The sequence below is a fragment of the Populus alba genome, unplaced genomic scaffold (assembly GCF_005239225.2).
Source record: "Populus alba unplaced genomic scaffold, ASM523922v2 scaf18, whole genome shotgun sequence".
Classification (NCBI taxonomy): domain Eukaryota; kingdom Viridiplantae; phylum Streptophyta; class Magnoliopsida; order Malpighiales; family Salicaceae; genus Populus; species Populus alba.
Window position 1 is genome coordinate 383,772 of NW_027340131.1, and position 9,639 is coordinate 393,410.

At 42.0% G+C, this 9,639-nt stretch overlaps 1 pseudogene; it reads left to right on the top strand.

The window, feature by feature from the left end:
* The first annotated feature begins 5,507 nt into the window (after positions 1-5,507).
* On the top strand, positions 5,508-9,158 carry LOC118046133 (uncharacterized; annotated as a pseudogene).
* The last annotated feature ends 481 nt before the right edge of the window (positions 9,159-9,639 follow it).

Sequence of the window (9,639 nt, forward strand, 5' to 3'; positions counted from 1 at the left end):
CGAAACTCACCGATTCAAAGCTTTTCGCCGTTTGCGGAAGTTGCCTGATGTAGAACAAGTAGCGGAAGCATACATGCTCAAGAGGGATCACGTGAAATTCAAAGGCAACTGAATTTCGGCAACCGGGGCATCGAAGTTGGAATCCCACGAAACTCACCGAGTCAAAGCATTTCGCCGTTTGCGAAAGAAGTCTGATGTAGAACAAGTAGCAGAAGCATACATGCTCAAGAGGGATCACCCGAAATTCAAAGGCAACTGAATTTCGGCAACCGGGGCATCGAAGTCGGAATGCCGCCAAACGCACCGAGTCAAAGCATTTCGCCGTTTGCGGAAGAAGTCTGATGTAGAACATGTAGCCGAAGCATACATGCACAAGAGGGATCACCCGAAATTCAAATGCAAATGAATTTCGGCAACCGGGGCATCGAAGTCGGAATGCCGCCAAACGCACCGAGTCAAAGCATTTCGCCGTTTGCGGAAGAAGTCTGATGTAGAACAAGTTGCAGAAGCATAGATGCTCAAGAGGGATCACCCGAAATTCAAAGGCAACTGAATTTCGGCAACCGGGGCATCGACGTCGGAATCCCGCGAAACTCACCGATTCAAAGGGTTTAGCCGTTTGAGGAAGAAGTCTGATGTAGAACAAGTAGCGGAAGCATACATGCACAAGAGAGATCACCCGAAATTAAAAGGCAACTGAATTTCGGCAACCGGGGCATCGATGTCGGAATCCCGCGAAACTCACCGAGTCAAAGTGTTTCGCCGTTTGCGAAAGTTGTCAGATGTAGAGCAAGTAGAGGAAGCATACATGCTCAAGAGGGATAACCCGAAATTCAAAGGCAATTGAATTTGGTAAACCGGGGCATCGAAGTCTGAATGCCGTAAAAATCACCGAGTCAAAGCGTTTCGCCGTTTGCGGAAGTTGTCTGATCTAGATCAAGTAGCGGAAGCATACATGCTCAAGAGGGATCACCCAAAATTCAAAGGCAACTGAATTTCGGGAACCGGGGCATCGAAGTCGGAATGCCGCGAAACTCACCGAGTCAAAGTGTTTCGCCGTTTGCGGAAGTTGTCAGATGTAGAGCAAGTAGAGGAAGCATACATGCTCTAGAGGGATCACCCGAAATTCAAAGGCAATTGAATTTGGTAAACCGGGGCATCGAAGTCTGAATGCCGTAAAAATCACCGAGTCAAAGCGTTTCGCCGTTTGCGGAAGTTGTCTGATCTAGATCAAGTAGCGGAAGCATACATGCTCAAGAGGGATCACCCGAAATTCAAAGGCAACTGAATTTCGGGAACCGGGGCATCGAAGTCGGAATGCCGCGAAACGCACCGAGTCAAAGCGTTTAGCCGTTTGCGGAAGAAGTCTGATGTAGAACATGTAGCAAAACCATACATGCTCAAGAGGGATCACCCGAAATTCAAAGGCAACTGAATTTCGGCAACCGGGGCATCCACGTCGGAATCCCGCGAAACTCACCGAGTCAAAGCGTTTCGCCGTTTCCGGAAGTTGTCTGATCTAGAACAAGTAGCAGAAGCATACATGCTCAAGACGATCACTCGAAATTCAAAGGCAACAGAATTTCAGAAACCGGGGAATCGAAGTCGGAATGTCGCGAAACTCACCGAGTCAAAGCATTTAGCCGTTTGCGGAAGAAGGCTGATGTAGAAGAAGTAGCAGAAGCATACATGCTCAAGAGGGATCACCCGAAATTCAAAGGCAACTGAATTTCGGCAATCGGGGCATCGAAGTTGGAATCCCACGAAACTCACCGAGTCAAAGCATTTCGCCGTTTGCGAAAGAAGTCTGATGTAGAACAAGTAGCCGAAGCATACATGCTCAAGAGGGATCACCCGAAATTCAAAGGCAACTGAATTTCGGCAACCGGGGCATCGAAGTCGGAATGCCGCAAAACGCACCGAGTCAAAGCATTTCGCCGTTTGCGGAAGAAGTCTGATGTAGAACATGTTGCAGAAGCATACATGCACAAGAGGGATCACCCGAAATTCAAACGCAACTGAATTTCGGCAACCGGGGAATCGACGTCGGAATCCCGCGAAAGGCACAGAGTCAAAGCGTTTCGCCGTTTGCGGAAGAAGTCTGATGTAGAACATGTAGCAAAAGCATACATGCTCAAGAGGGATCACCCGAAATTCAAAGGCAACTGAATTTCAGCAACCGGGGCATGGACGTCGGAATCCCGCGAAACTCACCGAGTCAAAGCGTTTCGCCGTTTCCGGACGTTGTCTGATGTAGAACAAGTAGCAGAAGCATACATGATCAAGAGGGATCACCCGAAATTCAAAGGCAACTGAATTTCGGCAATCGGGGCATCAAAGTTGGAATCCCACGAAACTCACCGAGTCAAAGCATTTCGCCGTTTGCGAAAGAAGTCTGATGTAGAACAAGTAGCCGAAGCATACATGCTCAAGAGGGATCACCCGAAATTCAAAGGCAACTGAATTTCGGCAACCGGGGCATCGAAGTCGGAATGCCGCGAAACGCACCGAGTCAAAGCATTTCGCCGTTTGCGGAAGTTGTCTGATCTAGATCAAGTAGCGGAAGCATACATGCTCAAGAGGGATCACCCGAAATTCAAAGGCAACTGAATTTCAGCAACCGGGGCATGGACGTCGGAATCCCGCGAAACTCACCGAGTCAAAGCGTTTCGCCGTTTCCGGACGTTGTCTGATGTAGAACAAGTAGCGGAAGCATACATGCTCAAGAGGGATCACTCGAAATTCAAAGGCAACAGAATTTCGGAAACCGGGGCATCGAAGTCGGAATGTGGTGAAACTCACCGAGTCAAAGCATTTAGCCGTTTGCGGAAGAAGGGTGATGTAGAACAAGTAGCAGAAGCATACATGCTCAAGAGGGATCACCCGAAATTCAAAGGCAACTGAATTTCGGCAACCAGAGCATCGAAGTCGGAATGACGCGAATCTCACCGTGTCAAAGGGTTTAGCCGTTTGCGGAAGAAGTCTGATGTAGAACAAGTAGCGGAAGCATACATGCACAAGAGAGATCACCCGAAATTAAAAGGCAACTGAATTTCGGTAACCGGGGCATCGACGTCGGAATCCCGCGAAACTCACCGAGTCAAAGCGTTTCGCCGTTTGCGGAAGTTGTCTGATGTAGAACAAGTAGCGGAAGCATACATGCTCAAGAGACATCACCCGAAATTCAAAGGCAACTGAATTTCGGGAATCGGGGCATCGAAGTCGGAATGCCGCGAAACTCACCGAGTCAAAGTGTTTCGCCGTTTGCGGAAGTTGTCTGATGTAGAACTAGTAGAGGAAGCATACATGCTCAAGAGGGATAACCCGAAATTTAAAGGCAATTGAATTTGGTAAACCGGGGCATCGAAGTCTGAATGCCGCAAAAATCACCGAGTCAAAGTGTGTTGTAACCCAATTTTGGACTCACCAAGATTTTCTAGAATGTTATTTTATTTCTATTATTATTTATAAAAATAAAAAAAATCAATTTCTTTTTCAAAAATAAAAATTAAAAAATAAAAATAAAGGCTGACAATATGGAGAAAGGAAATCGGGGAATCAAGCTGCAATTTTGGAGGAAGTTCAAGGCCTAATTGTACATTATTGTGCCCAAAAATGAAGAAAAAATGCAAATTCAAGGTCAAATTAAATGATTATTGGATGAATTTGCATAAAAATTAAGTTCAATGACATAATTAATTTTTTTAATGGGCCAATTTGATTTAATCATGGGCCAAATTAAATTTTAATTATGTTTAAGAATTAATTTGGGTCCAATTGAAGGATTTAATTAAGTGCAAGGACTTAATTATACTTTAAATGGGTCAAATTAATTTTATTTGGGGCTTAATTGGTAAAAAAAACTTAAGTTTGGGAGTTTAATTTGGGCTTAATTGAGAAAATCCGAATTTTAAAGGACCACATTTAATTTTTACCAAGTTAATGAGGGGGTTAATTGCATTAAATAAAAAGGTTTAGGGTCAATTAGGGCTCAATTGAAAGAGAGAGGACTGAATTGAACTTTGACCAAAAATCACTGTTCATTATCTTCTTTATTTTTTTCTGAAAAAAGCTGGTGTGGTTGACTACTTTGCAGCTGCATTTAATGTACCTAACGTCCACCAAATTTGACAAATCTTAGACCAAAATGATCCTCTGCAGTTTTTCTACAACCCTATGTGATCAAGTTGGGCTAAAGGACAATATATTAGCACTGGTGACAGCCTAAAAAGGCCTACTCAATCAGCTTTTGTCTGCAGATTTTATTTTTTTTTCTCTGAAAAAGCTGGTCTGGTTGACTACTTTGCAGCTGCATTTAATGTACCTAATGTCCACCGAATTTAACAAATATTATATGAAACGGATCCTATGCATTTTTTCTACAACCACATGTGATCAGGTTGGGCTAAATGACAATATATTAGCACTGGTGACAGCCTAAAGAGGCCTACTCAATCAGCTTTTGTCTGCAGATTTTCAACTCATGATACCTACTTTGAGCCAATGGTTGGGATCCTTCCCAACTGAATCAAGGGCTTAAATTTTTCCTTAATGTAGACAAGATTGCCCTCTTCCACCGCCTATAAATAGAGGTGGATTTCATGGCCTAAAAAAGAAAAAAAATCGGGTCCAAAGTCAGCCAAAAACCTGTTTTTCTGCCGATTTCTGCACATTTACTCTTTCTTTCTCTCTCCACCATGACCTTCAGCCACCACCACCCTCATCACCGGTGTTCCCACCATTATCTCCACCACAGGCAGCCAACGCAACCACCAGCCGACCACCAAGAGCCACCGTCGTTTTCTCTCTCTTCGCTGTAGCCCCTCCCGCGCGTTTTTTTTTCCTCTTCTTCTTCCTTCCTCTGCCACAGGAAGCCGACGCCATCACCAGCTCCACCGTTGCAACCACTGGCAGCACACCTTCCTCAGCCAGAATAGTGACGGCAGCCACGACCCTTCAGCCAGGTAAGCCACTCTTCTTACCCTTCTTCTTTTTTTCTTCGTCGCTGTCGTTGTTTTTGCAGGAACAGAGGACGTGAATTATAATTCACGTCCTACTGTTCACGCATGAACAGTGGCGTGAATTATAATTCACGTTCACTGTTCATGCAGTGGACTTTTTTTCTTTTTTTTTTTTTTTAAATTTTTTATTATTATTATTATTTTCTTTTAAAAATAAAAAAAATTTCAAAAAAAATCATTTTAAAAAAATTTATGATTTTTCTCAAATATTTTCTACCAATTTTTTGCATAATATCGGGCTGTATATTTACATTGTAAAATACAAATCCAGTATTAAAATACCCGGTTTTCTCCGAATTTTTTTTTAAAAATAAAATTCAAAACAATCATTTCAAAAAAAAAAAATGTGATTTGTTAGCTCAACTACAACAGCAACAACTTAAGTTCCAGCAACTACAAGAAAAATATGTACTTTTGTCAGAGGATAAGAAGAGGCAAGATGTTAGCATGAAGAGATGGATTGGAAGAGCATCAAAAGCTGAGGAAATGGTATTGAAGTTGGAAGAGACAAATGAATCACTCCAGGAGCAGTGCCGAAGTCAAGATATAATAATTGCCAATTTAGATGAGCGGGTGGATCATTTGCTTTCTATTGAGCAGACCTTATCATCAGAAAAAGAAAATGCAGAAAGAGAAGCAGAATGTTGGGCTTCTAAAGCTATGCGTTATCATGTACAAGCAGATGATGCCAAGAATTATGCTTTAGGATTAAGAGGTATAGCCCAACAAATAGCAGACGGTGAGCCAATGACTAGAAATGAATTCCATCGGTTTTTTGGGTTGATCAGAGATGGAATTAATGAGATCTCAGCATATGACGGTCCAAGGCTTTGGAAAGATTGAGTCTATTGTAATTGTAATATTGTAAAATAATGAGAAATGCTTATTTTGATTCTGATTTATGGCATCAAATTTCTCCCCTAAATCGGTTCAAATCCCTGTAGGTTTGGAGTCCTCAGTGAGAACTTTTTTTAAGAGAATCTGATCTGGTTTGTTCCTTATCATAAGTTAAAAGAAAATTTGAAACCAATAACAAACATGCATAAACCATATGGCATTTTGCACCCATTTGTGCATTTCATTTAGTTTACTTGCATTCATCCAGGTTGAAATATAGGTCCCCCAAGAGGCCATAAAATTCATTACACTCGATTACGAAGGAAGATAATGGAGAATGAAGAAAGAGCCCAACTAGAGGCTCATTATCAAAGAGAGTTAGAGAACATGAAAAACGATATAGCACGACTTACAAGTCTACTCGAGCAGACCCTAGTATCCAAGTCTGGGGAAGGTACCTCTACCCAGCCGACAGTTGCAACTCCATCTATATCTATGCCATCAGCTCCCTTTGTATTCCCGCCTCAAAATTTAGGGGCAAATCCCTCTTCATTTGAACAACAGTTCACTGCCAATGTTCCACCAGCACAAGTGCCAGTTACTGTAAACCTGGCAACTGATGGCCCACAAAGGATGAAATTCTCTGAAAATGTCGATTATGATAAATTTACTGCTCTAGAAGAGAGATTGAAGGCAGTCGAAGGGGCAGACTTATATGATCCTGTTTATGCTGCAGAAATGTGTTTAGTTCCAAATGTAGTTGTACCCAAGGAATTTAGGGTACCAGAATTCATCAAGTATACTGGAACTGAATGCCCAGTCACTCATCTTAAATCTTATTGCAATAAGATGGCAGAAGTAGTGAATGATGAGAAACTTCTCATCCATTTCTTTCAAGACAGTCTTTCTGGATCGGCATTAAGCTAGTATACAAGGCTGGATAACACCAAGATCAGAAAGTGGAAAGATTTGGTAAAAGCCTTTGTGGAGCAGTATAAATTCAACATGGAGGTAGCCCCGGACAGGTCAAGCTTGTTAATCATGGAAAAGGGCAGCAAAGAGACTGTAAGAGAATACGCTTTGAGATGGCGTGAAAAAGCATCTCATGTGCAACCCTCTTTGTTAGAAAAAGAAATGGTCACTCTTTTTTCTAACACTTTTAAATCTCCCTACTTTGAACACCTGGTGGGTAGTTCAGCTCAGCATTTCTATGATGCTGTAACTATCGCTGAGAGAATAGAACAAGCGATAAGAGCGGGGAGAATATCAGAGCCTACTGAGAAGAAAGGCTTTACTGGGAAAAAGAAGGATTCCGAGGTGAACAACGTGGAAGGAATGTACAAGGGTAAGAAAACAAATTACCACCATTATAACTTCCAAATGCCTACCCAACAAGTTGCAAGTGTAAACTTCACTAAACCTTTCCCTACCAACCAACAAAACCAACCACATGACCAACAAAGTAACCAGATCGTTAATCCTCCAAGAAGGAATTTTCAAAGAACCCAAGAACGACTGCCACCATTACCACTTCCTTTGGGAGAAATGTACTCAAAGTTGTTGAGTATTGGGCAAATAGCTCCCGTTCCCTTAACCCCACTGCAACCTCCATACCCAAATTGGTATAAGCCAGATCTGAAATGTGAATATCATGCTGGCGTTGCTGGGCATAACATTGAAAGCTGTAATGCATTCAAAAACAAGCTTCTGTAATTGATAAAGGCTGGATGGATAACTTTTGATGATGCACCGAATGTGAAATCCAATCCTTTGCCCAATCATGCTGCAAGCGGTGGAGGAGTGAATGCTGTAGGAATTGAGGGTAAGAAGGAAAGCGTTTTGAAAGTTTCCATGGAAAGACTGTATGATATGCTGGTACAGTCTGGATATTTATCTGAGTTTGAACCAGTGATGAATGAAAATAATTATTGTAAGTTTCATGGCAAGGTGGGACATCACATTGATGATTGTGAAGAATTTCACCACGAAGTGAAAAGGATGCTGACTTTCGGCATGTTAAGGATAGAGAGTGAAGAAGAGAGCAGTGAAGTTGGGATGATAGGCCATCAGGAGACAAAAATGGAAGTTTGTAGACTCCAACCAACTGTGGGTGGTCCACCAAAACTAATCCTGACCAAGCCTGTATGCACAAACAGTGAAAGTTATGGCTCAATGCCTTATGGGTATTCTTTCAACATTAAGAACCCTACTCCCATCTTTCACCCTGAAATCGGTGGTTTAACTCGAAGTGGTCGGTGTTTTACACTAGAAGAATTAGATAGGCAGAGGAAAGCTAAAGGAAAAGAAATAGTTGATGCTTTTAAAGGCATGGAAGTGAACAAACCTATAAGTGAAGATGAGTCCAATGAATTTCTGAAGTTGATGAAGCATAGTGAGTATAGTGTGGTGGATCAGTTGAAGAAAACTCCTGCTAGAATCTCTTTAATGTCACTTATCTTGAGTTCTGAGTTACACCGTAAGGCATTGCAAAAGGTGTTGAATGAAGCATATGTGCCGCAGGATATTACTCAAGATACGATGGAACATTTGGTGGGAAGAATTCAAGCATCCAATTACTTATACTTCACAGAAGATGAGCTAGGCCCGGAAGGGACTGGGCATAACAAGCCTTTGTACATCACCGTGAAATGTAAGGACTATTTGATCGGCAAAGTGCTTGTGGATAATGGTTCAGCGTTGAACGTGCTACCAAGGCATATATTAGATGAGATGCCAATTGATGTTACTTACATGAGACCAAGCACGATGACAGCTAGAGCATATGATGGTTCCCCTAGACAAGTGATAGGGACCATTGACATTGAATTGTTTATAGGGCCTCAGATGTTTCTGATAACATTATAAGTGATGGACATCCATCCTTCGTATAGCATGTTATTGGGAAGGCAATGGATACACGCCGCTGGGGTTGTGACATCATCTCTACACCAATGTTTGAAGTATATTATCAATGGTACTCTAGTAAAAGTTAAGGCAGAAGAAACCTTGTCCATGATAAGAAATGTGTCGGTTCCTTATATTGAAGCAGAAGATTGTAAAGATGGAAATATCCATGCCTTCGAGGTTGTGAACACTGAATGGGTACCAGAGAATACGGTGTTAAGAAGACCAATGATTTCTAATACTGCCCGAATGATAGCTAAGTGCTTTTTGAAACATGGGCTACCATTCCAGAATGATCCAAGTGCTGGAAATCTCAAGAGAGTCAACATAATGAAAATTAAGGCTGTTGATCAGAGGTTTGGGCTTGGCTTTAAGCCTAAGAAAGATGATTACTAGAGAGCTGCTAGGATTAAGCGAGAAAGAAGGTTGGCCAGAATGGAAGGAAGGAAGCCAGAAGAAGAAGACATTGTAATCCCACCTATCCATGTTTCTTTCCCAAAGTCAGCATATGTGATGAAACCTGAAAACATGATGGAAGTCTTGGGGCAGAAACTAGCTTTCATGGACATCAACAATGTAGAGGAAGGTGAAGGAAAAGACTGGAATTCTGATGATGAGCCAAAAACAGCAAAAGAAGATGAACTGTTACCTCAGTTAACTGTCCACTCTCTAGAGGAGGCTCCAACCAACACCTTGGTGCGAAAGCTTGCTGTTGATGAAGTATTCCATAATTGGGAGATTGAAGAAGCCCCAGTTGTTTTCAAGAAGTAATGAATAAGCGTCTGCTTATATTTTCTTTTATGTACTTTGTGTGCTTTGCTTTGGAGTTTGCTTTGTGTTTTTGTACCTAGTTGGAAATCTTGGTTCAAGATGTCAA